The 25,153-nt window shown below is 40.3% G+C and overlaps 1 protein-coding gene across 2 annotated transcripts in view; it reads left to right on the top strand.

Annotated features, from left to right (window-relative positions):
- mafa (MAF bZIP transcription factor a) overlaps positions 1-24,791 on the top strand; it is a 77,804-nt gene extending 53,013 nt beyond the window's left edge. For both annotated transcript variants that reach the window (XR_003693244.1, XM_028586452.1), the window contains one exon: positions 22,818-24,791. The gene's annotated coding sequence lies outside the window, so the exon portion shown is untranslated. The remainder of the gene's footprint in view (positions 1-22,817) is intronic.
- Positions 24,792-25,153: the final 362 nt, after the last annotated feature.

The raw sequence follows: 25,153 nt of genomic DNA, 5'->3' as shown, positions 1-25,153 counted from the left end.
ACAATGAAGAAAATGTACTATTTTTATGTATTTCAAAAAAAAAGAAATTCTTTCAAATTGGGCCATTAAGTCCAATCTAGATTTAAAAGACACCAGGGTTTTTTTGAACATATTATTTTAATGTAATGATAATAAAAAAACACTAATGGGCAAATGAGCCCAATAGTGCAGAAGCCTGAATATGTTTGTGCATATTGTAATTGTTGTTAGCATCTTTTATGGAAAATGAAGAGCACAACATGAACATGCCAAAAAAGATAAGCCTTTAAAAAAGTGTAAACCAACAAATCAGTATAATAACTATTACAGAGAAGCTCCCAAATACCCATCAAATGTTCCATTAAAAACACAATGAATTATTGCATCAATTATATCAACAAAACTAAGATTGGATGATTAGCCTAGACCTTTAACTTTTTGTCCATCAGACCAAACATAGATTAAATGCTTATTTTTTTCATCACTGGGAGTTTACACATGTAAAGCTCATTTCTTTGCTTAGAATTCATACAAATATGAATATATTATATTCATACCGTATATATTCTATTGTGTCACTCTAACACACTCATGCTCTTCAACCTGGAACATTATTTTAGGACAGTCATTTTGAAATGTATATACATATTTGAGTGGAAAACACACACATTCTGCCAGTGCATGTGTGGAGTCATGTATCTACTGTAAACACAACACAGACTCACACACTCGTCAATTGACGGCCCCTTGACCTGTCTTCGCTTGTCTTGTTCAATGCTTAGAGTTTAAGTCTGTTCCTTGACCCTTGCTAGGCTAAGCTGCTTTTGGATAATCAATGGACGTAAGTTAAAGTTAATTGCCATGTCACAATGTCACAGATACCACAGACTGGGGGGAAGTGGGGGGGGGGTTAAGAGGATTACAGGTACCAGATGTCTGTGTGTTTAGTTTTGGCTTTAGCCCAGACAGGTTCAGGTCAGACTGGCCGGGACAAGTTAGAAAAAACAACACAAACAGCATTTATGTTCCTGAAAAATTTTCATCCGTTCTATTGGAAGCTGCAGTGTTCCCAGGTGCTGATAGTTCCAATAATGAAAACCATATCATAACAACAGAGTTAGAAAAATCACCCCATAACTTTAAGAGAGTGCTACACTAACAGGAAAGCTAGTTTTCTTTTTTTTGCATAACATTACACCATAACCTTGTGTAAATAATTTAAAGTGCTACTTGAATTATTCATCAAAAGTGGCTATAAAGCCAAGGGAGCTCTCAATATGGCCATATTCCATCTTTTGATGTTCTTTATTGTAGTGACTAAATGTATTTATTGTAAAAGACATCACTGCTTTGGTTTGTTGATGCCTGCCTAAATACATAATGTGAATGTATAATAAGGGCTCATAGTGTTGCTACTGTGTCTACATGCTGTGACTGCATAATGCACAGTAGTGTAAAGCTGCCCATGATGTAGAAAGGTGCTATTATGTAGAATCTGTACGTGATCAGTTATGGGTACGGCTGGTGGAGGATGTTTGTGTGCAGATGAAGAACCTCCTTGGGTTTCCTCTTACGCATGTGTCTTGTGGGGAGGAGCAGCTAAGATTGATCTGTACCTGCTCACAGACCAGCATGTAGGCCTGTGGCTGTCATACTCGGGGGAGACAGAGAGAGAAATTTTAAATGTAGACTGTAGCAGATGAGAGGTTACACAGGATATTACAGATGTGCTTGCTATTTAAACCCAAACCCCCAGTCGTCAACTTTGTAACATCCATCATAAAGCCCTCCTGTCCTCTCCGTGTGATGAAGGATGTGGCTGAGGACAGAACTGAGCTGGTTACCACAAAGGATTGGGGACTGGAGCTACTTCTTCGAGGCCTGTACCTGAGGCTGGAGGCACCCAACTGTGGCAAACTTGTGTCACCCTGTCACCATCTCTTTTCTCTGTGACTCATGTCCCCTCAGGCATCCTTGGGACTCCATAACCCCTGCATGTATTGTGGGAATGTCAGGACCTCCATGTGTGGAGAGCGTGTGCCTCAGATTGATGGGCAGAGGTCTAACTGTGACCTGGCTGACTTCCACTCTTACTCTTATAGACAGACTTACATGGTACAGGCATTAGGCTTTTGTGCATCATGGTGATGTCCCTGGATACAAGTTGTAAAAAGGGGAAGGCTTAGATGACTGATTTACGAGCCTGGGCACCACAAATTTCATGTCTTAAAACTCACATCGGCGCTCAAAAGGTGAGGAAAAAAAGAAAATGTCTCACCATTAGATGATTGTGATACGTAAAGAACAAAAGATGCAAAACTGTGTATTTTGACATAAAATAGTGCAATGGAAAGTTAGAGGGTTGTAGGTGATTGTATACACATGCCTCAACATGATTGAGCCTCAATCTTTTACGGCAGAGCCGCATTGTTGCACTGATGACTTCTAATCTAAAGTTTCAACTCAGTATCCACTTTTGAAATGTGGTTACAGCGTGCAGTAAGTGCAAAAACACCACTAGATCAATATAAACAATATATTCAACATGGTTTTATTGTGGTTGATTCTACATTGTCCAAATTCCCATCTTAAATTTGCTTTTAGTTGCCTACTACTCAACTAATTACCCTTAAATTGTTAGTAGTTAACCTTTTATAACTAACGACAAAAAGTAAACCTTGTTTGATGGCATGCTCACATAATTGACAACCACAACAATTTATCAGCATTATAGTTTGCTTTTATTTAACACAATGTTACGAGTTGGCCATGGATTCACACAGGGACACAACAACTGTGGTATTGTTGGGAGAACACATGTCACATGTGTGGACTGTAGAGATTTTTATAAATATGTAACAGCTCACCCATCACACACACAAGACCTGCTAAGGGTTTGTGTCTTCTGGTGTACTGCCTGGGTTAACCATGTAAACCTACATTTACTAGTGCAGGAATACTTTCCACTTCCCCACTACACGTACACATCTAGTCATCAAGTCATTTGGTTGAGAAGGGTATAGTGTTTTTTTTGTCTCCCTTCCAGAGAAGCAGTACAGGGCCCAGAGCAGAGAGGCTTTGTAATCAGTGTCCTGTCTCTGCATTTCTCAGTCTGTGTTTTCTGTTAGTATTAGAGCTGACATCCTGTCAGTGGAGGAAGGGCTTTGAACCTGAGGGCTCCTCTCTCTCTACCAAAGGCTAATAGCTACTTCAGAACAGGGGACTGCCCCTAAACAAACATTTACAGCTTTAAAGACAGGGTCGGCCCCTAACGATGTAGGTCAGCGGGGTATTTCACAGCAAGGCCTTTATGGAGACGGATGCCAGAGATGGACAAATAGCAGGACATTAGCTGTCAGCAGCACCATCAGGAGCCAGATCTGGCCGCACTTTAATAGTTTGTTGGTGGAGAGGAAGAGGCTCATAAAAGAGGAGTCTCTTATCTTCTGTGGACCCTGTGTGTTTGTGTCACAGCCAACACTGACCACAAGGAAACATGACCAGTCCAGGCCAGAGATTGACTGCACTCCAGTTGCAGTGCATTCTCCCATCTACATGGGCCACAAGGATGAATTATAACACTACACTGCCACAGGCGTCTTTATAGCGCACACCACCGTACATGATTTGTAAACACAGTAAATACATCTTTCCAGGAAAGTGTAATGTAATGCTATGGTTTTTCTGACAACATAATCAGTTCATCCAACAAGGTTTTATTTTGTGACAGCGCTGAGGGTCTTTCTCTGCCTGAGGAGCTACGCTCTCCCACTTCACATGCTCACACCTTTAACGACTTCTTAAATGTCACAGAATGTCAGGCGCAGGAATAAAAGCACAGGACCTCCTCCTGCTTGCCAGTGATCCTCTGTAGTTTTTACTACGCTACAGTGCTGCCGGGCAGGACATATGCACTCAGGTGTGGCCCAGATTTCACCGGACCGAGTGGTGACATGATTTAATGCACTTGCCTCTAAGGAGCCAAGTGAGAAGAGCTTGTTGTCAGTGAAAGAGCTCGGATTGAGCACAGCATGCCCTTACAAATGTATCCTTTCTGAATGCTACTTAAAGAAAAATCATCCATCACATTCGGTTTCATACACTATAACACTTCAGATTATAAAGCATTCTCTGTAGTGAGCCAACAAGCTCCCTCACAAAACGCCACAATATACTTATTTCTTCGTTTCAGAAAGATTTAAAATCAGTGTAAGTTGACTCTTTATTCCCGAAGGTAAGGACTACTGCTGTGATGAAATAAGCATCAACTCTGCTCAATTTTCCATTGACCTAACCAGGCAGCTCATCTCCATTAGTGTTAGTCTAACCAGCTCCGCTCTGGATCTCTTTAGCTGTGATCTCGCCAGAAGCCAGCTGGGTGTTTGTGTGTGTGTGTGTGTGTGTGTGTGTGTGTGTGTGTGTGTGTGTGTGTGCGTGTGTGCGTGTATATGCCTACACATGTTTGTGTGATTTTGTGAGAGCTCAGTGCTCTGAGCCCTACAGCTGTGAGAGATCTGAGTGTAAGGCCATGATGGGGCTCCGTTAAGCTCAACAGCGTGAGCCTGTATCAATTACGCTGCAACAGCGATATGAACACAGCGTGCAGTCTTCAAAGACAAAGACTTATGACCGCCCAGCGTCTCCTCAGTTCCTTTGGCCACAGAGTCAGCTGGATAACCTTCAGACAACACACACTAACTAGAGAGGAGAAAGACAGAGAATGACAATTTTGTATTTTTTCCTCTCTACTCTCTGTCTATATATATATATATATATATATATATATATCACAGTTCAAGACTTGTGAGCAGTAATTATACCCTATGCAATGTGTGATTTATTTTTTGATTCAGTTTCATATTATACTCCATAGTAATGCTTTGTGTACCTCATTTTCTTTCTTTCGCAATAGAAATAATTTGAATTGAAAGAGAGAGAACAAGAGAGAGAGAGTTCCCTCAGTGTCCTGTGACCTGCCTCACCTCTTGCTAGAAAATCTCTGTGGTCCAGCGCTCCTTTGAACATCATATGGATCTAGTTCCTGTGCTGGAGACTAGTGGTATAGATGAGCTATAATCCATGTAGGTCTATCTCTATTTCCAACCTCTTTTCTAATACCTTTGTACCTCTATATTCAATACCATTCCAAAGGCAAGCTGATGCCTTTGAGAGAGAAGTCTGACAGATTCGGAAGGCAAAACTGTCATGCATATTATGTGTAATATTTCCCTAGACTCCTGGTTAAAGAAATGAGTGCCATATCTGTAGCCTGTAGAGAGAGAAAGAGAGAGAAAAGAAGAGAGAGAGAGAGAGAGAGAGAGAGAGAGAGAGTGTGTGTGTGTGTGTGTGTGTGTGTGTGTGTGTGTGTGTGTGTGTGTGTAGGGCTTGGTAATGAATGAAGGTAAATGGCAGGGTATGAAGCACTTCCTATCGTAATTTCACACTTGTCAGCTCTTGTGAGGAAACTTCACCTTTACACAAGGATAGCAGAACAGGCCATAGAAAACAGAGTGAATATGTCTTGATGTTGTGGGATAAATTCTCTATGCAAAGAATTTCCCTTGCAAATATATCCTATTCTCTATTCTAAAAGAGTGTGAAATTGAGTGCAGTTTTAGTTGCCAATCCTTAAAGATACTTTGATTCATATACAGTATGCATTAAAAGTGTCATAAATGAATGATACTACAGCTGCCAGGAGAATACATCTGGTTTCCTCCAGCTAAATGTCACGGTTTCTTTATGAAGTTTTGCAGCTACAATTTGTAGCAAATGCAGGAAAAAAAGACAATTAATTGTGCATTTATGGAAAAGAACACCTGTTGAGTATAATGCAGTGATTAAAAATAGTGTATGCATCATTTTATGTATTGTTGTATTGTTTAATATACCCCACATAAACATTTATCCACAGCATAAATATTTAGCTGCAATCTGTTCAAAAGCTAACCTCAGCCTTAGATGTCTTATATTCACCAACGCATAGTGCTTACTCAAAGCTTTGCATCGAATGAAGTGTCAAAGAGTCGTTTTTGAGGAGGCACATTACACATCTTCCTCTGTTAGTGCAGCACAAACTTTAGAAAAATGATCTGAGAATGAAATTGAGTCATCCACACGTTAAGTTCATCTGTTTAAAATGCCATGTAGGATAGGCAGTGTGAAGGTGGCACTGTGAGTGTGTGTGAGAGTGTGAGAGAGAGACAGAGTAGGGAAAAGGAAGGGGTGAGTAGAGGGAGGATATGAGAGCCTTCTCGGGGGACCTTAAACAAACTGACTAAAGTGGTCCTGTTTTCTGATCAGGCACAGGGAGGAGAACACTTAGCACTGCTGGAGACACTCTAAAAAGCCACTGAGGAATTAGCCTGTTACTGGGAAACTTCACAGCTCCTGCACAGGGCTGTGTCCCCGACTAAGTAATACAGAAAATAGAACAGGCAATAAACAGCAACAAACAAATGCATGTATGCGCACACCTATCTATCCTCCACCCACACTCAGTCACACGTACACAGGTGCATAAGGACATGCTGTACGTATGCCAATAAGCGCACCGCTCATGATAGCAGTCTCAAACCAGAACAGATAAACACGGAAACACACACAACACAAGATACCATATGCGCTACGGTCTCTCTAAGGGAAAGTGGTAGATAATGAATGGGCCCCTCACACACTCCAGAAAAGTGTCGCAAGTGACTTGAGACAAGGAAAAATATGTTTTCACTGAGGAAAAGCAATGACCTTATTCCTTCTCCGTGTTCATATATAGTATTCTTTTAGCTGCATCGCCAGGTTTGGCCAAACAAAGATGAGCTTAAATTTAGGCCCCATGATGTCAACACAAACAGGATAGAAAGTTCATGTTTAATTAGGTGTCCCCCCTTTTCTAAAGTTCATTTCAATTAGTCCCACCTCAGCCCCACTTTCAGGTCTCAGTGATTTGTCAATGCCTCAACTTCTATGTAGCGCAGTGTGGTCACAATGCAGCATGTAAATGTGTGTGTGTGTGTTTCTTGCATGTGTGTTACTGTTTATGTTTTGTGTGTGACCTCGACAAAAAAGGGACTCCTGTGCCCTTGACATTTCCTTCTTGTTTTTATGATGAATTGCAGGGGTTATTTACTAGTTCATAGAGGGATTCACAGATTCCTATTTTGTTCCCAAACACTCGCAAATAATGCAGAATACATTCATAGTAAAAAAAAATAATAATAACTGCTCTGGAACCTTTACCATAATTCCTAATTTTTTTTGTTAATTTATTCCATCAACTGGGATAGTCCCAAATGCCACATCTACTCTAAATAACCTCAGATTGTTTAACTACCCAATACATTACAGTATACATAACATTTTTTATAATTTTTTGAATTCATAAGTGTATCCCACTTTTGTCTAAAGCTGGTACATCATGGTTTTGTTAAAATAGTTTAGATGAGTTGTCTGTTTTTTTAAAGACTGAAAGAATAATTGTGAGCATGAAAGTAAAGCATACTAGCAGTTGAGTCATGTTTTAATAGTTGTATGAATGTTTTTACTCTGTGTGTTTTTACTTGTGAGCCATGTTAATGACAAACCACCATTTTCTTGTGATTAGCAATTAAGTTTTTTCTGATTCTGACTGAACTATCATTCAGATTTTGTAGGCAGCAAAGCACAAGCATTTTAATGAACTCTAACTCTTCAATATTAAATATTTCAGAAACCTGCAGACATATTCAGATATACGTCACTGACCTACTGTATACAGGCGCCATGGTTAGATGGCCTATATGTCCTATGTTGAATCCTGAAGGTGTACTATGTCTGCTGTGTCCATTTCGTGACACCCTCACATAAGCCGATCAATCAGCTGTAATGAAACCCATCAGGTCACCTTTGAAATTTATCATTTTTTTTGTGCGCGTAAAATGAAACGCCCCATGATGGTATGGAGGCTAAATTTAGATTACTTATATGCTAACATATCTCTACCCCTCCTCCCCTCAAAAGACAAGGGGAAAAAAAAGGTTTATGAATTATGCTGAGACGCCGAGTCCATATGCTAGTGTGCTTGTGACATGTAAAATCAAAAGCCTGATCTTAGTCATTTGACTTTGTCCTCTTTTTTTTGTCCCCAGTCATGGTGTTTGTAGCAGTGTAAATTTTGTCCTTTAAATGTATACACATTTCTACAAGAGTCAGCACACAGAATCAGAAAGTTTTAAAAAGGTAAACATAATGTTTTGTAAAATGTAGCAATCACCTGACTGTTTGACTTATCTCCTTCACCATGTGGTGTGTTTCTCTCTGTGTGTATCTGTCACTTGCAGAGGTTTGAGGTGCTTAGCATCTCTTGTTTGCACACAATCCGTCTGTGATTATTGCCCGCTCCAGGCTTCATGCACAGTGATGCGTCTTTTCACAAAGCAGCTTCATTTGCATAGATTTTGCCAAGAACCTCTCAAATCTTAAGGAGTGTGCTTAAAGACGAGATAAAGATGAGCAATCATGACGACAGATCGCCTCGTTTGTGTTAAAGGCGGGCAATATCAGTATCAGCAGTAAATTGGCTCTTCAAGTCAAGGACGGCACACAAAAACTTTTATCAATTTGTTTTGATGCGGATGGGAGGATTTCTAACCCTTGAGTGGTTTTGCGAGTTAGGGCTTTTTTGAATAGTCAGGCCAAACCTGTGTAACTGCAATCAAGGTCCAACTACACGGTTCATTTTCTGCAGATGGCACACAAAAAGTCCTTATTCAAGCATTTGCAAATAAATAAGCCTTTCTTATGTGCTTGTTGATTTGTTTATTTATTTATTTATTTTGTTGTTGTCATTTTTTTTCTGCTGAACACAGCTGCTTAGGCCCCACCATGCAGAAAGGCCCAATATGGCTCTGTCTGTAAATCGGAGTCCGGGGGCCACAAGAGAGAAAACAGGGGAGAACCACCCGGCGAAATTTAGCGCATGATGGCTCCCAGCGGGCGTCATTTGGGGACCAGAGTGATTTTTTTCTTACTTCTCTCTTTCCTTTTTCCTGCATGGTGAGCAGGTTGGAAAGCTCAACCCTAACATTGCTGCTGACACAACCACTCAGGGACGGCTGTAACAGCTCTCTTAGCATGGCACCTGTTATTGAGCCGTCAGAGAGAGAGAGAGAGAGAGAGAGAGAGAGAGAGAGAGAGAGAGAGAGAAAGAAAGAGAGAGAGAGAGAGAGAGAGAGAGAGAGAGAGAGAGAAAATAAGAAAGAGAGTTCTGGAGAGGGAGGGAGAACACGGAAGGGAGAAGGAGGTAGGTTTGAAAGAGGGAAAGAGTGAACCTCAATTGTAATTTCAGGGCTGTCACAGTTCTGAGAGCCGGTAATTCTGTTGCCGTATCGGTGAACGGACGTACTTGGATGCCTCTCCATGCCGAGACTGATCTCTTCCCTCATTGTCCAGACTAGATAAAATGTATACATTCATCACAAAACAGAATAAACAAACTGATTATAATTAGATTCACATCAGACTACTTTATAAACAGAGAGCAGAGTATGTGTCGACATGGTGGTCCCACTCCTGCTCCTATTTCATTGTTGTATTTCTCTGGTTTAACACATTTTCTTCCCACTGTCTCTGTTTTAATGCAACTGAAATTACTTAGATAATCCAGTATGCCTGTTATGGAACTATTTTCATTGTCTTCTTCTTCTTTTCTTTCATAATGCTTTCATCAAACTGATAATGGTAATCATGCCTCAACTCTTACCAAGATAAATGACCTACAGTATAGTAAAAGAAGTAATAATAGAATTTTGTTTTTTGTGATTTTTTTTATTGTAATACATTTTCTTTTGAGACAAGGAAGGAGGACATCGATAATTAAAAGATACAAATACTGGTAGAAATAAATACTAACAAATATGGGGGAACAAAAGAAAAACACTGGTTTATTTTCTCTCTAAGCCAATCATCAGAGGTACACGGCTGTCCATTCAACCAGAGCAGTGGCATTCCTCTGCAGAGCAATCAAAATGGATTAAACCAATCACGCTCCAGCTGCCTCCACGCAAATCAGATATGCCTGTGATGATGATAATCAATCCATAATAAAATAACACAACATAAATCTGATAGTGTTGTTCCAACAATTTTAATAACATAGATTTCAATATTGCCATGTGCACTGGAGTGATTTATTGATGAAAAAGTGCTATCAAGCTTATATACACCCCGTTTCTGGTGGCCCGCCAATAATACCATTAACTGCATAGTTCAAACTCATTATGTGATGAGAAACACAATAATAATCGCAGGACTACAAACGCACAATTTCTCCCATTGAGCTAATCACTTTTGCTAGTATTATTAGTCTCTCTTCCTGTCTCTCTCTCTCTCTTTTCTTGCTCACTTCGTCATAAATCCTGGGAGAGGCTGTGAATTAGTATTGTAATTTCTGGTATCCATGCATGCTTTGGCAGCGCAGACTACAGATTTATTAATCTGGGGGGGACAGGTGCCATAGAAACAATATGCTGAGCGGTTGGCCTGGAAACTGGGCCGACCCCACCCGTGCCAAACCCCTTAGTGCATTCAATTACAATTAGACGGAATGGACTGAAGCCCAGTATTAGAGAACATAAAAATTCTGAAAGCTGAAGGGATTTTATATGTTTCATCATTACAAGTGAAGTTTTAATTTAGTTTTTTATATAACATGTATATGTTTAAAAAAACAAAAAAAACAGAGATTAACACATAAAAATATAAGAATGGTCATGTTGCCTCTTTCGACTCTCAGAGAGTCAGAGTTGTTTTTGGTGTCCCATAACGTGTGATATTGTGTGGTCTACCACCTCTCTGATAGCCACACATATGGCCCACTGACAAACATGACAGATGAAACACTTTGTTTGCTTTTGTTCAAGCACCGGCTCTTCTCCTAATACAAGCCTTTTAAGTGATCAAAAAGGCCTGGCGATATTTGATGTTGTCTGAGGAGAGATGGGGGGAGGCAGAGGAAGTGTTATCCAGTGATATACAGCTCCAGTCCTCTGTCACACAGCGCAGTGTCTGCTGGGAAATAATCTGACATCTTGTGCTCGACACATCCAGACGATGAGTAGAGAAGGAGGCGGGATAGGGGGGGGGAAAGAGAGAGTGATGGGACAAAGAAGCGAAGGAGAAGAGAGAGGGCGAGGGAAGTGGGAGTGTGAGTAGGAGAGTGAAAGGAGAGAGAGGACACAATCAATTCGGCAGGCCCGTCTCCATCATGTCATCACCTGTCAGCATAGATTTAAGAATAAAGCCTCTGAGAGACCTTCCAGAGCTACATTCTGATCGATGCTCTGGCAACGTTGGCCCAGATGTCACTGACATGCATCACACGGCTACTGAAAACACAACCCCACCATGACCGCATGACTGGGAACTACCAGCGACCCCTGCCCTGAGTTTGTAATGGGACACGCAACAATTTTCAAAAGGACACAGTTCCGTCTTATATATCGCCATCCACATGCATGCTCCTCCGCACTTCACAGAAGCTAGAGTAGGTAAGCTATTAAACATTGTGCCCATAACTTGAAGATACCAATGGGGATGGAAAACTGGAAGTGCATATGGGCAAAACCATTAGAGAAAACAGAGAGGCAAAGATGAAGTTATAGTGACGGGGTGAATAAATCGAGTCATTAAGCATGTGTTTGTGGGAGCCTGGCTCCCATATGACGGTGCGGGGTGGCAGGATGCTTCTGCTGCCGTTTCCCCGTAAACAGACAAACAGATTGGCTCGTTTGCCTCTCTCCTCTGGGCAGCTTTCTGAGGAACGCTTAGGACGTTCCCTCCGTGGGTCTCCGAAGAGACTACTGCTTGTGCTGTAATTTCAATTTGTAGCATGGCTCCTTTTAATTAATCTAGAGCACTGTCAAGTGTCAAACTAATTTTGAAAGCAGATCTCAACCCATTTAGTCTATAAGTAGCTGTGATTCAAAATGTTACTGGTTTAATTAAAACATTCACAGATCAAAATGTTCTAAATAATTAAAAGATGTTTTAGTCAACGAACCGGATTGCTTCCTAAATAGTTTGCTCTCCTTTCCCTCACTTCCCTCAAAGGAGCAAGCTATGCAGCACTTTGTGTAGCCTGTGAGATAGATAAGTCAGTGTCCGTGTGCAAAAAACATTTAACAGTTGAGTCAACTGCCAAACTGTTTCTTAAATGTCATTAAGTGAGCATGAACTACTTATTAGACATTTTCTTGTTTTGCAAGGGAAAAACGTTGGTCTATCTCTCCGTGTAGAATACACTAAATGTAGATTTAAAAAAAAAATAAAAAATTAATTAAGAAGAAAAAAAAAGAAGGTTTTGGCAATTCAAACTACATTTTCCAAAAACCATCAAGTCATTTATATCCTCAAATTGGCTAAAATATAAAGTAAAACTCCAGGGTCAAATGTGCATACTTGTGGCTTCCTGCTGACCCAACCGTCTAGGACATGTGCCGTCAGGTCCGACAGTTTCCTGTCACTGTCTGTGTCTGCTGTCAACTAGCTCTGGAAAAAAATTCCATGGAAATGAACTTCAGTAGTAGGTGCTATATTAGTGGCACATACAACTAAAAGAGCTGCACGTAGGAAGTGTCAAGCTTCTCAGTTCATGTTTGCATGCTCATTGTCCTTTACATTTCTGTTCTTCATTTCTGTGTTTTTTAACATAGATAATACTACTTTAAACACATCATCATCATTTAGGGTTTAAAAATAAATAAATAATCATTGTCAAAAGTGTTTAAATGTCTTAGCCTTATAATAATAATAATTCAGGACAAAATGAAGTGTTAAAAATCCTATCTGCCAGCAGAGTGGAACAAGTTCTTCTCTGGCCAGTGGAAAATGAAAACCACTGTGATTCCATCTCTGCAGCACAGAGAGGAAAACCTACCTCTAAGTTCAAAACCTTGTGAAAATCTTAAAAAAAAAGACCGCAGTTTCATAGATAAGCTCAAATTGTTTTTTTTCCTCTCACTGTAAGTCTCTGTTAGACAACCGTTATTTTTACTCAACTGCCTTTACTTCCGTTTCTTCAATCCTCTCACTCCGTCTTGTCTTTAGATTTCAGTGTGGAGGGAAATCGTTACATGAGCGATGGCACCCATCAGTGTAGTGCATGTGTTGTAAAACTGTCAGCCGCTGACAGATTGACTGACATGGTCAACCCTTCGATCACCACCACAGCGAGGGGAGGGTTAGAGGGAGAATGATACAGAGTGAAAGACATGAGGGAAAACAGGTGCATTTAGAAAGTCATGTTTTATTTTGTTTTTGTTCTTTGAGCACTGATCAAATCTGGCACTAAACTAAAACCATAAAACAAACATGGTTGATTTGAAAGGAGTGCAAAAGAAAAAAAGAAAGAAAAAAGATTGCTATATAGAGGAGTGTTCCCGTGTAATTTCCAACAGCTGTTGATTCAAAGGGAAAAACTTTATTTGGTCCAGATGGTCTCAGTCAGTGGCAGAATGAGAGAGCTGACTTCATTGGCTCCAGCCATGTGTTTTTCCTCCTGACAGAAATTAAAATGGTCGTTCGTTTGTCACCGCTCACTACACAGCTTAAAATGTAGCAATGAAACGTTCCTTGCCGATAATGCACCATAATTACTCAAACGCCTGTTCTTTATCTGCAGCAGAGGGAGGACAGACGGAACATTTTCCTCAGATGAGGTTTTAAAACACAGAGAGCTTGCAAAAGATGAAGCACGCAGTCAAAAGTATTGTTCTTTTTGAGCCGGAGAGAGCCATAGGTTTGTCATCTTCCTTCTCAACACCATTGAAAGTGACAATCCTTGTATTATGCAACCTTTATTTTTATTTTTTACAGACACGGTAGAGGAGAGTTTGGCGGCAGCTTCTTTAGCTGGTGAGTGAGCCTGAGTATCTCAGCCTCCAATCAGATGTAACATGCTGTAGTGGTGTGGTGTAGCAAGTATCAGGGTGTGATAAATGTATTTATTTTAGCAGTCTGATGGATATTGATCTCCTCAGCGGCTCCTCCACAGGCTAACTTATGGGACCCTGGAAGGGAAGAGAGTGGGCGGCTTTCCAATAGCACACATCTCACACCTCACAAATGAGGTGAAAAACACACTGCTGTGGAGGTGTGGAAAGGTTAACAGTGGTGTCTGACTGCCAGTTAAACATAAAATCAGTCATTTATCGGAAATAAAAGTAAGAGCATCTCAGCAGTCACCGTCACGGAGATGAAAGACCGAAGCATGACAAGTGTTGAGTCACGGGCGGCACGAAACCGACACAGAGCAGAAAATATATCCACATGCTGTTTTGTTTTTTTAAGGCTGTGTTGCACATCCAAAGGCACACATGAGTAGGCTGGAGAGGCATGGGCATGTAAAACTGAGCTGTAGACGTGACCTGTGGCTGTTTGACTCAAACAACCACTACAACATCCTCTTCCTTGTAGCAACGCATGAGCCGTGAGTGCTGCGCAGTGAATCATGCAACGAGATATTCTGGATGTTTGATTGTGAGTGGCCTGAACTCGGCTGTGGGCTGAGGCCAGTCATACTGCTTCGTGAGAAATATCACAGCCACTCGTTTTTCAGCTTCAGTTTTACTTCTGTTTTTCTCTTGAGCTCCATGTCTTTGTCAACCTCTCTCAACCTGTCTGTGTTCAAGAGTTGACTTGATTCATTGATCTTTTTTAATGCATGCTAAAAAAAAATGTCAGCCGCCGAAGACAATAGACAGCAGCCTCTTTTCCTTTATAGCTGGAGTACTTTATATTACAATGTACAAAAACATTTGAATCTTCTGTTCACTTTTTTGCTCAAAATAACCATTTATATGTATTTATGCATCTTCAGAAAGTGCTTTTGGAAAATACATCTACATTTAGAATTGTTTATATTATATATGAAACAATGAACAAACTTATTAGAAACTATTTCCATTTTTAATAAAAAAAGATAGCATTTCATTTTCTTTTAAATAAATAAAAGCATCAACTCATGTAACTAGGAAACCATGAAAAATGAATCGCCATTTTGAAATAAATAATAAATAAATAAAAAATGTACATACTATAATTTAAAAGGAAATTCAATTCTATGTCCTTTAGATTCAACTTTTTTTTGTATGTACATGTTTTAATAGCAAATCATCTCCATAAGATCAGTGGAAGGTAATTTGTAATTTTCCACACATCAAATTATCCACTGAACTAACCTCGCTGGAGTTCAGAGAGTTCAGACACTACTTTTGATATATAACTTTGTTTCTCTGCTTTCTATCTATGTTTTACTTCATCATGTCAGCTGTCATCTCATATCTGCTGGTGTTGGTCACAGCTATTTTAAAATGGAAAAAGTTGGATATAATTTATGTATGCAAAAATGTCCCAATATACTGTAATAAAACAATCATAAGAATCACAGTAACTCACAATTATTTCTAAATCATGCCTTCAACAACTGCAAATATCGTTAATATTACAACAAGCATTTGCATAAAATTTTCTGTCTTGCTCTGCACATGCCAATGCTTGTGTGAACATGTGTATGGTGTGTGTGTGTGTGTGTGTGTGTGTGAGTATAGTGACTCTCTGAGACAGAGTCAGTAAGACAAATAGGAGAGAGGCTATCGGCAGATGAACCACAAGCATTTGCATCTCAGGAAGTGCGTCAGCCACATGGGACAGTCCCAACACTAAGAGTCTTAATGCTTTTATGCCCTATTTTATATACACACACGCGGGATACGGACATGCTGTTATGAAATGTTGACATTAACGCAATGCCTCTATAAGGCATGGAACATGGTGGTTAGAAAATGTCTCAATGTGGTCTCAATTCTTTAAATGGAGAATATATTAACGTTTTAGGGATGTCACAGTATGTTGCTCAAACAACAGACGGTATCTAAGTCCTGTCTCAAAGCTACATATTTATTTTTTTATTTTTCCATTATATTACTCGATGTTATGTTATCCATTTTTCTCTTCCAGTAATATAGCATTAGATTTCCAATACTCATGGAATGTTTTTCCATCTTTCACAGATCAAGACTTCATGGGCTTTTTAGATGAAAATATTATCAATACAAGATGAAGCATCAGCAAAAAAAAAAAGGAGTGACACATTGCCAACATGCTCTTGATCCCGGTGCCAGCATCAATAATTCAGCCACTAGCTCATAACTTTATTTTCAATGCATAATTGAGGTCAACCAATGTTTTCTTCAGACATTTATATGTCAAGCAATTTTTAAACAATAAGAGGAGCGGCCCATTAAGCTTTCAACATCTCTTTTCTATACTCCAGTAGAAGGTTGGAAAATATGGACAGTGCGTGGGGGCAGTTTCACTCTCTTTGTGCTCGGTAATGTTTGGGGGGGTGCTTTCAGGTGTTTTCTTTCTGCAGTTGTAGCTGCTGTAAGCATGAAAGTCTTAAAACGATAACTGTGGGAAAGCTGTGGTGAGTAAGTGAAAAAGTCTACACTCCACATTTAAAAAGTGCGGTTTGAAAAGGAAGGGGGTCTCCGGGTGAGGTTTCTGTATGTGCATTTGTGATGTGTTAACAGTGTTTGTATGTGTGAACAGTATGTCTGATTGATTTTTATTAAATCATTTTGTAGATACTAAGTTCCCTGTACATAAATATCCTTGCATTGCAGAATGCTGCTTTAAAGGACCCTGCCCCATCCACTGACTCATTATATGACCTGATTACATTTCTCAATTGCTTTGCACTACTGTTTTATAAATATTGATTTACTATTTTAATTACACATTAATCTCAAAACACATAGGTGCCAGGGTTATGACTCTCTCAAGTCATACTGCAAATTTCCTGTTTGCAAATATTTATTGAGGATGGCATCCTGAGAGGGCTATAAAAGTGAATAGCAATCATTAAACAGAGACTAGCTGTCTACAATATCTGCACAAGTGTCAATATCAGCAACACAGTTCGGCCCAGCTACTAATCAATTACTTGTAATCTTTCATTTGCATCAACAATAAAAGGTTTTATTGAAAAAGGGGATCCATTCCATCCATTCTTTATGTCTGTTTCATTGTTGCCTGAAAAAGCTAAATCAAATTTGAAAATGTTTTGACACACTGTTTAACTTTCCAGATGGACTAGTTCATCCCAATCCATTTAGCCATTTAGAAACTGAGGAATGTAGTTTGTTTTGAGAAAAATGGTGGTTAAAAGAGAGACATAGTTAAAGAGCTACAATTAATACCGTTAGTAGTACGACTCTTGACTCAAACAATTATTAAATAGAAGATTAAATGGGAAAAGCCTGACAGAATGTTTGATATATACTGCAGACTTACCAGGTCTGTTTTTTATTTAAATTGTGTTTTAATACTTTATGTTATTTTTGACAGATTAGATAACCAGGCTAAAGACCTGTTACAGTGGTAATGAATCTACTCTTTCACTCTGGAGCTTTAAGAACTGGGGTCTCAATGCAGCCTTAATTGTTCTCCAGACGGTTGGGGCCAACAGGTGAAAGTGTTAGGACTGCCTTCCATAAACTGCAATCTGAGGTTGAGGTGAACACTTATGGCGCTTACCCACTGCTAGTACCAGCTCTACTCTACTCGGCTCGACTTGGCTGAGGTGCCCCGTCCTCCATTTTCCATTGCAGATTCAGTACAACCTCATGCCTGAGTGGAGCGTGGCTGGTTGTCATAACGATGCCGCAGAAAACTGCCATGACCTAACGTGACACACACACAGAACGTTGTAGGTGTGTTGTTTTTACTCTCGGCAAGAACAATTTTGTTTCAAAAGAAGCTGGAGTCAGCAAAAAAAAAAAAAAAAAAAAAAACACTGCTGTCTAAACTATTTAAAAATGGTGGGTTTGTTCAGGACACCCCCATCTGTCGCTAGCAATGATGACGCAGTGATTAGTGACGATTCTCTCTGACCAATCAGTAGTCTGCAGGTTTTCACGTCACCTTTTGGCATCACCTCAGCTCGCTTGGAACCTCGATGGAGGCGATACTAAAAATGTTCCTGTTAGCAGGTACCAGGGACTTTTTTTCGTAATGGAAAACCAAAAAAGGCGAGTAGATTGATTGTGAGTCTGATTGTTGATTGTTTATTGTACGTCTTGTTGATAGTTGATTGTTCATTTTTATGTCATGTTAAATTGTTGATTGTTTATTCTATGTCTTTTCTATTTATAGAAACTTATTTATTTTTTATTGCATTTTGCACCGGGGGTCCGAGAGGACTGAAATTTCATTTGTGCCGTATGTCATGCATGTATAGCACATCTGACAATAAAGCTGACTTGACTAGAGTCTAGGCGAGTCAAGCAGGTACCATGTAATGGAAAAACGCCATTGGACTCTTAATTGACACAATGGTTTTTGGGAGAAAAGACATCTAAATTTATGATTATCAAACACATTTAGATAACCACCATTATCTATGTTCTATAGCTCTTGTGAAGTGCTTGCTATGACCATACTTAATTATTTCCCAAACTGATTGCTTTGTGAAGCGTAACTTACCAATACACCAGAGGGAAACCAAGATTGTTAAAATGGGGGCAAATAATGGAGCAGATAACTGGAGCTATTTTCTTCCTTCTGCAAATTGCTTTATCTCCCACTGGCATTAAAATATGTCATCATACAGTAAGTAATTTGACAGCAGTGTATTAATGAAGGATCGTGGACTTACTGTTGAATGTGGTTATTAACTACAATAGGTGACTGTTTTGACTGTCTGAGAGAGATTTTTTTGTATTTCTTTTCTGTTCAGCACATATGGGGATTTACGTTAGTCACACATGGCCAGACCAAATCGCAAATGCGAGTTAGTCTGGAACCTCTCAGTTTATTTCTGATTTCCAAGGAGCATTATCAACATCCGTAGACCAAAATGCCTCTGGACGCAATTGGATAGACCTACAATCAATCAGAGCAACAAAACATCATGTGACGTATCCCTGAGCCGTTGTACAGATGTAAACAGGATACAGCGTGCAGAGGTGAGCCGTGGTGGTGGAGCACCAATACGTCTGTAGTCTCGCTTTGCCAGACCATCCACACGCTGCGGAGCAGAGGAAGGTCTGACTACTCCACATAGCATTCCGGGATGGGACAAAAACGTGCTCTGGTTTAATGGCATTTTTTTAAACCAATCACAATCGTCATGGGCGGCGCTAAGCTCCACATGGAGCCGCTGCTCTCACAGTCATGTGAGAGAAAACTCAGATTGGACAGATAGTCTAGCTAGCGGTCTAGATTTACCCTGCAGAGATCTGAGGAGAAGTCACCCCTTGTCCTCATAAATCTACCAGAGTTTAAAATTCCAACAAAAAGAAAGCGGAAGGAAACGGACATCGGCGAAAATACATGCATCCGGCGGAATTTCCTGCAATCCCGGAAGTGTGAACGAGTGTTGCCGTTTTTGCCAACAGAATTAGAGAATAGAATTTTAACAGAAAGGTCCACATCAGCTGCAGCCATCTTGGTTGTGTTTGAAAATGCCTTGACAACGGCCACCTTTACTAAGACGATCTCTTCATAGCAGGCCATAATGCAATGGAGGCCGGAAATTTTGCGGACTACATGAGGAGATTGAAACAACTTATTTTCCTTCACTTTGCTTGAAGTTGTCTACATCACCATTTTCCCCAATGCATACTTAAATTTACACTAATGCAAACTGTGTTTAAAGGTGCCCTGCCACACGTATTTCATTATTTGTGGTGTCTGAAGTTCTACCATGGACTCTAACTTTTTTTGAGTAAAAAATGCCTTACCTTGTTCCAAGCCATTCTAGCGTGGTATATGAAGCCAGCAGGAAGACTCAGTTGAATTTGTGCCAGTTCTCATTAATATTCAACAAGCTATGCTGCTTGACTCTGATTGGCTAACAGCTAGCCAATGAGAGCCTGGCTATCAGCATCCTTTACCCAGCACAACTGGGTGAGCTCATGAATAGTAATGAGCTCAGGCAACATGATGTCAGACTGACCAGCTTTTGTAATTGGCCTGATTTCTCTGCTTATTTCTTTTCAGTGGCTAAAGCTTACGGAGGAGGTAGCAGTTCATTTTCACATTCACAACATAACACAAACACATATGGACCTAACATATTTCAAAAAATGCAAGAAAAAACGGTTTTGTGTGGCAGGGCACCTTTAATATGCTCACATTATGATAGCTTGGAATAAATACAAAGCAAACAAAGAAGCAAACATGATTGAAATTGAATCAAAGTATTGTGAATGTTCAGTGAAAAGCATAATATACAGTATACTTTGTTAGAATCTAAATCTAGTCTTTGTTTAGAAAGAAAACCTGCAGATACTTGGAACGTCATTGCACACAGTTGCCTGCTATAAGGTTATACTCCAGCAATGAACCCTATGAGTTTAGTAGGCATTTCTCCCCCTCTTCTCCTTGAGCCTTGCTCCCACCCTTTCTATTGCTCCAGCTTTTTCACTCTCATTCCAAATCCTTCCATCACAAAGATATATTGAAACTGAGAATGCATTAGGATGATTGGGAAGCTGAAAAATGAAAAAGGAAATACTGCATTTTTTGCAGGGAAAAGCTGTAAATGTGGTACAGTAAACAACACAATTTTAATCTCATCTGGCGTGTGTGAAATATTTACTTTAGATAGGATTGTTCAGGAGTGTGTGTTTGAGAATAATCCATTCAGCTTGTAGTGTTTGTATGGTTGGTTCCTGACATCAAGGTTGCTGGTTTAATTGAGCATGTACTGGACCCAGGGCTGAGAGAGCAGGCAGAGGAGCATCGATAAACTATGAAATGGTTCCAATATGGCCAATCGATGAGGCTTTGTGAGCAGCTCTCTTGGGACTTTGATTTTCCTCTCAAACAACAATCCAGGATCTCTGCTCTTCAAAGGCAAACTCCATCTTTGCTGTTATTGTTGTTGTTCCTTCCCCCATGTTTGAGTGATGTCACTGAGGTCGATTTTATCCATGTCCATAAAGGCTCTCCCACACTTGAATCACCTGGGAGACGGCTTCTGTTGGTCTGCGCAATGGTAACAACAACCAATAAAGGTCAATCTCCCATGGTAATGGCCAATTGGGTTTGTTCCCATTATTGGCCCTCTGATCCGTGGTCAACAGATGGAGAGCTACCATCACTGACACAAGTTACACTCCAACCTTAAAGAGCCTCAGCTCTGTCTTCAAGCGCTGTTGTGTGATTCCACTCTCTCTCCCTCTGCCTGTGTTAGCCCGCACATCACTCCATCATGTGCAGCTCCTGTATAAGATTAACCGTCGCAGTAGCGTCACAGGAGCGCTGCCAGTGAGGGCTAACTGTCTAACCATTTCAGCTAATTGCCTCATTAATGATTCACCGGTGTTAGGCGGCTCTAGCACTTCGCTGTGGGGAGCAAATTGTTCTGATTGGTTTGCCTCTGTCAATTATTGATGAGGCAGTGAGCTGAAGTGCTAACACCTGGCTTTGTAGGTCCAAATAGCCCTGCATTCCCATCACATACTCAGTTATCACACACCCTGGGACCACATTCAGTCTTGAAGGGTTGGAGTCTTGACTGTTGCTGTTCTCTGGGAGTGGATGTAGCATGCCCCGGGGGCAATGGCTGTGATCTTAGTTGTGAGGATATTAGCTCATAGAACATGGCTCACTGCTGCGCAAAAGGTGGACAAAACAGAGACATATAACTTGCAGTTATTTGTTCTGTGGTGGTGAAAGGCACTCTGGGATAATGTCACATGGAGAGAGGCCATTGAGAAAGTGAGTGTGTGATGATACCACAAATGATAGCAATATTGGACTGTTGATACTACTGTAATACTGGTAGGAATTAAATTATAGTCTTGACTCTATCCTTTATCAACGTAAGTTGCACAAGTTGTCTCTAGCTCTTTTGGAATACTAACATTGTATTAGTGAATATAAAAGTTAAACATCTTATAGCTAATAAATAACACCGTCTTTGAAAGAAATCAGTGTATACTACTAAGATAATAATTTCAGATTCTACAGGTCTGAGTGGAGCTGTAACACTATGCACTGCAATGTCAATACCTGCTTTGTTTATGGTGATTTATAATGGGTCCAGGCTAGGCACCTTTACAGTAAGGTCATGTAATTGGATCTCCAGTAGATAGTAGCTGAATTCCACTATAGTCTCTGTGTCTAATGGCCCACCCACAAAGTGCTCCTTCTGGCTACATGAATCATCCTTACACATTGCACAAGCTGCTGAGGGGTCCCACCAAACTTTGTGCATTTCAAGACACAAAAACAGAATAATAAACAGTGTTTTTGTGAGTGAAACAAACTGAATAATAGAAGGATTTAGACATGGAGTAGATTCAACCACACTGAACTTGCTCGTCTCTCCTTGGCCCTAATTGAAGCTGATTAAAGAGTCACCCCCTATGCTGACGCCACTGTCACTCTGAATCTCAGCCAACTGGGCTTGCCATGTACACTCACAGGGTGGTCACTCTGCCTTTGTTTTTACACTGGCACCAGTGACAGCAGAGCCCACTCAACCCTGCAAATACAGTGACCGTGATTCACTGTGTCACCATAAACCCTGGACTGGGGGATGGAGTTTAGAGGGTTCTGTATAGCTCACAATGTGGACTTCACTCATTACCCCATGGTGCACTTTGTGTGTGTGTGTGTGTGTGTGTGTGTGTGTGTGTGTGTGTGTGTGTGTGTGTGTGTAGGAGTGGAATCACTACACTAAAATGTGTGAGAGAACTGTGGTCTAGGTCACACTTTGATGCCTTCTTTTTCTTTTCTTGTCCAACCCCTCCTCTCTTCTCTTCCCTCCAACTTTCTCTTTCTGTTAACAGATAACCCAATGACTGAGCAGTGATGACATCAGAGCGGCTGACCAATTGCACGAAGACACCTACAAAGCACAACGTTCAAAAATGACTTCACTGAAGAACAAAAGACAAGACCCGCTGAAATCCCTACAGTGAAATTCTTGAAAGCCTCTTACTACTCCCGATTCCCTCCCTAATATTTTACCTCCAGCTTTTTTCTACAAAACACGAAAGAAAAAAAAAAGAAAAGAAAAAACATACAGACTCATACTCATGAGATGGTTGACAATGTCAGATAGATACATTGGAAGGACTATTTTCTCTTCGGTGGGAAGATCATTGATGCATGCCTCTGTAAATAGATCATAATAAAACCCTATTCTTATTCCTAATATAGGAAACATACCAAGTCGTTCTCACCAACTTCATAAATCTTCATGACTGTGGATTGAGTACTCATGGTTCAATATTTTCCATATGTAGTCAGTATTCTTCTTACCTCCTCAGAGACCATGTAATTATCATTTCCATTATAATTTCTCTACTCTTTGGAGTTATTTGGACTGTAAAAAGTGTACTTCCTATTCTTCTTATTCTCTTTACATAACAGCCTAGTCTTCCTCTCCAATATCCACACTAGAACATGTAAATAGAGATGAATGAGGACAACAGCATGGAACAGACTATAGTGTATATTTACCACTCCCCTAGTAGATCACACATCTCAATATGTGGATATTTCAATTAACCATTTTAAAAGTTTAAAATACTTGAACTTGTTTTCTGATAGTTAAAGACATAGTCCTAGGTATCTGGACACTTTTCCTATGTATTTAAATAGATGCGTAAAGGCATTAGCTATATGTAATGATATTATTTGACTACCTTATAGGGAAGCAATCCATTTGGTATCATCAATCAGTTCCATCTGTAAACAAACGGTCAAAATGAAGAGGAAAAGACAATTCACTAAAGCCAGTGCCAGTCTACCTTGGTACTACTAAACTAAATATTATTTTTTAACTTTTTATATTGTTTTATATTGTTATTTACACTTCCCCCCCAGTACCTACCTATTTAATCTTTCCCATGGCAATAATAGCCCTCTCCATCCACATGTGTGGGTTGTAACTGCTGTGGCGAAGCCGCTGTTAGCCTGAGAGGGCCATTTTTTTCTTTGCATTGTTTGATACGGTGCTCTGATCCTGAGCCTACACATGGGGGAAAAGAACACCTCATTGATTGCAATGTAGACACGAGGACTCTGACCTCCGTCTTCTATGGACTACGAAGATAACCAAATGGACTGACAGATAATATGCCAAGCCAATGAAGAGACAACCTCACAGGTTACCCCGTCACTGGTGAAGACAGAAAACCTTTGCATGGACAACAGGGAAAACACTAGTTTGTTGAACACCTCATCTCCACTATAGTGCATCCTCTACCTCTCAGTGTGTGCTGTGCATCTACAGTAGGAAACCATAACTTATCTGTGACCCCCTCTACTATCTCCACAGCCCACGTCAACACTGCATGTTCCCAGAGCCTCATGAGAAAAGTGTCCATTCTGATGGATGCACATAGTGATGGGGAAAAACAAAACAAACACTGGTTCACTTTGACACCAACAAACTCTCACATAGGAGCGCATGCATATAGATGCACAATCATTAAACAGCGCTCAAATATGTTGCTGTATATATGTAGTGTATCCCCTATGAATAGTCTCAGATGCTGTACTTTGCATGTTGACTTGTAGATGGCACGTGACCATTACTCATAAAAGAGGTTGTGCAGGTAGGCCTAGTCACTGGATTGACTCTCTAAGCCAATGCAAGCTCTTTGTCAGCTTTGCATCTCCTTATTTTTGATTTGAATAAATGTATCGTAACACGACATAAACTGTTTCATAGCCCCTGTTGCTATTGCGAAAGGTCCTCTTCAGCCAAACAGCAGCACTGATAGATTTTAAACTCTTTGAAGGGACACATAACCTTGCCTTTGATGTCAGACAGAACCTGGCCACAGTGAGCGTGGGTAGGAGAGAGAGGAGGGAAGGCAAACTGGGGCACTCCAATTAAGTGGCAGCACACAAAGTGGCATGGGGCATCCTGCCAGCAACTGTCTATTCATTCTATGTCAAAGGGATTTGCACATCTCAATGAGTCTACGCACTGCCAGAGAAGTCCGAGAGCAAAGCTGAGAAAGGCAGCAAGGCTCGGGAGAAAGGATAGGAAAGGAAAAGAGATTATTTTGACTAAAATTTATGCTTGTACTGAGCTTATATTCAAGTATTCTCCTGGTCTGTCTACGAACAGACCTGGCCTATATAATATTCTTTTCTGACCGGCAGCCAC

The sequence above is a fragment of the Perca flavescens genome, chromosome 1, assembly GCF_004354835.1.
Source record: "Perca flavescens isolate YP-PL-M2 chromosome 1, PFLA_1.0, whole genome shotgun sequence".
Taxonomy (NCBI): domain Eukaryota; kingdom Metazoa; phylum Chordata; class Actinopteri; order Perciformes; family Percidae; genus Perca; species Perca flavescens.
Note: the sequence above shows the minus strand (reverse complement) of the source record. Positions and strands in the feature narration are given on the sequence as shown.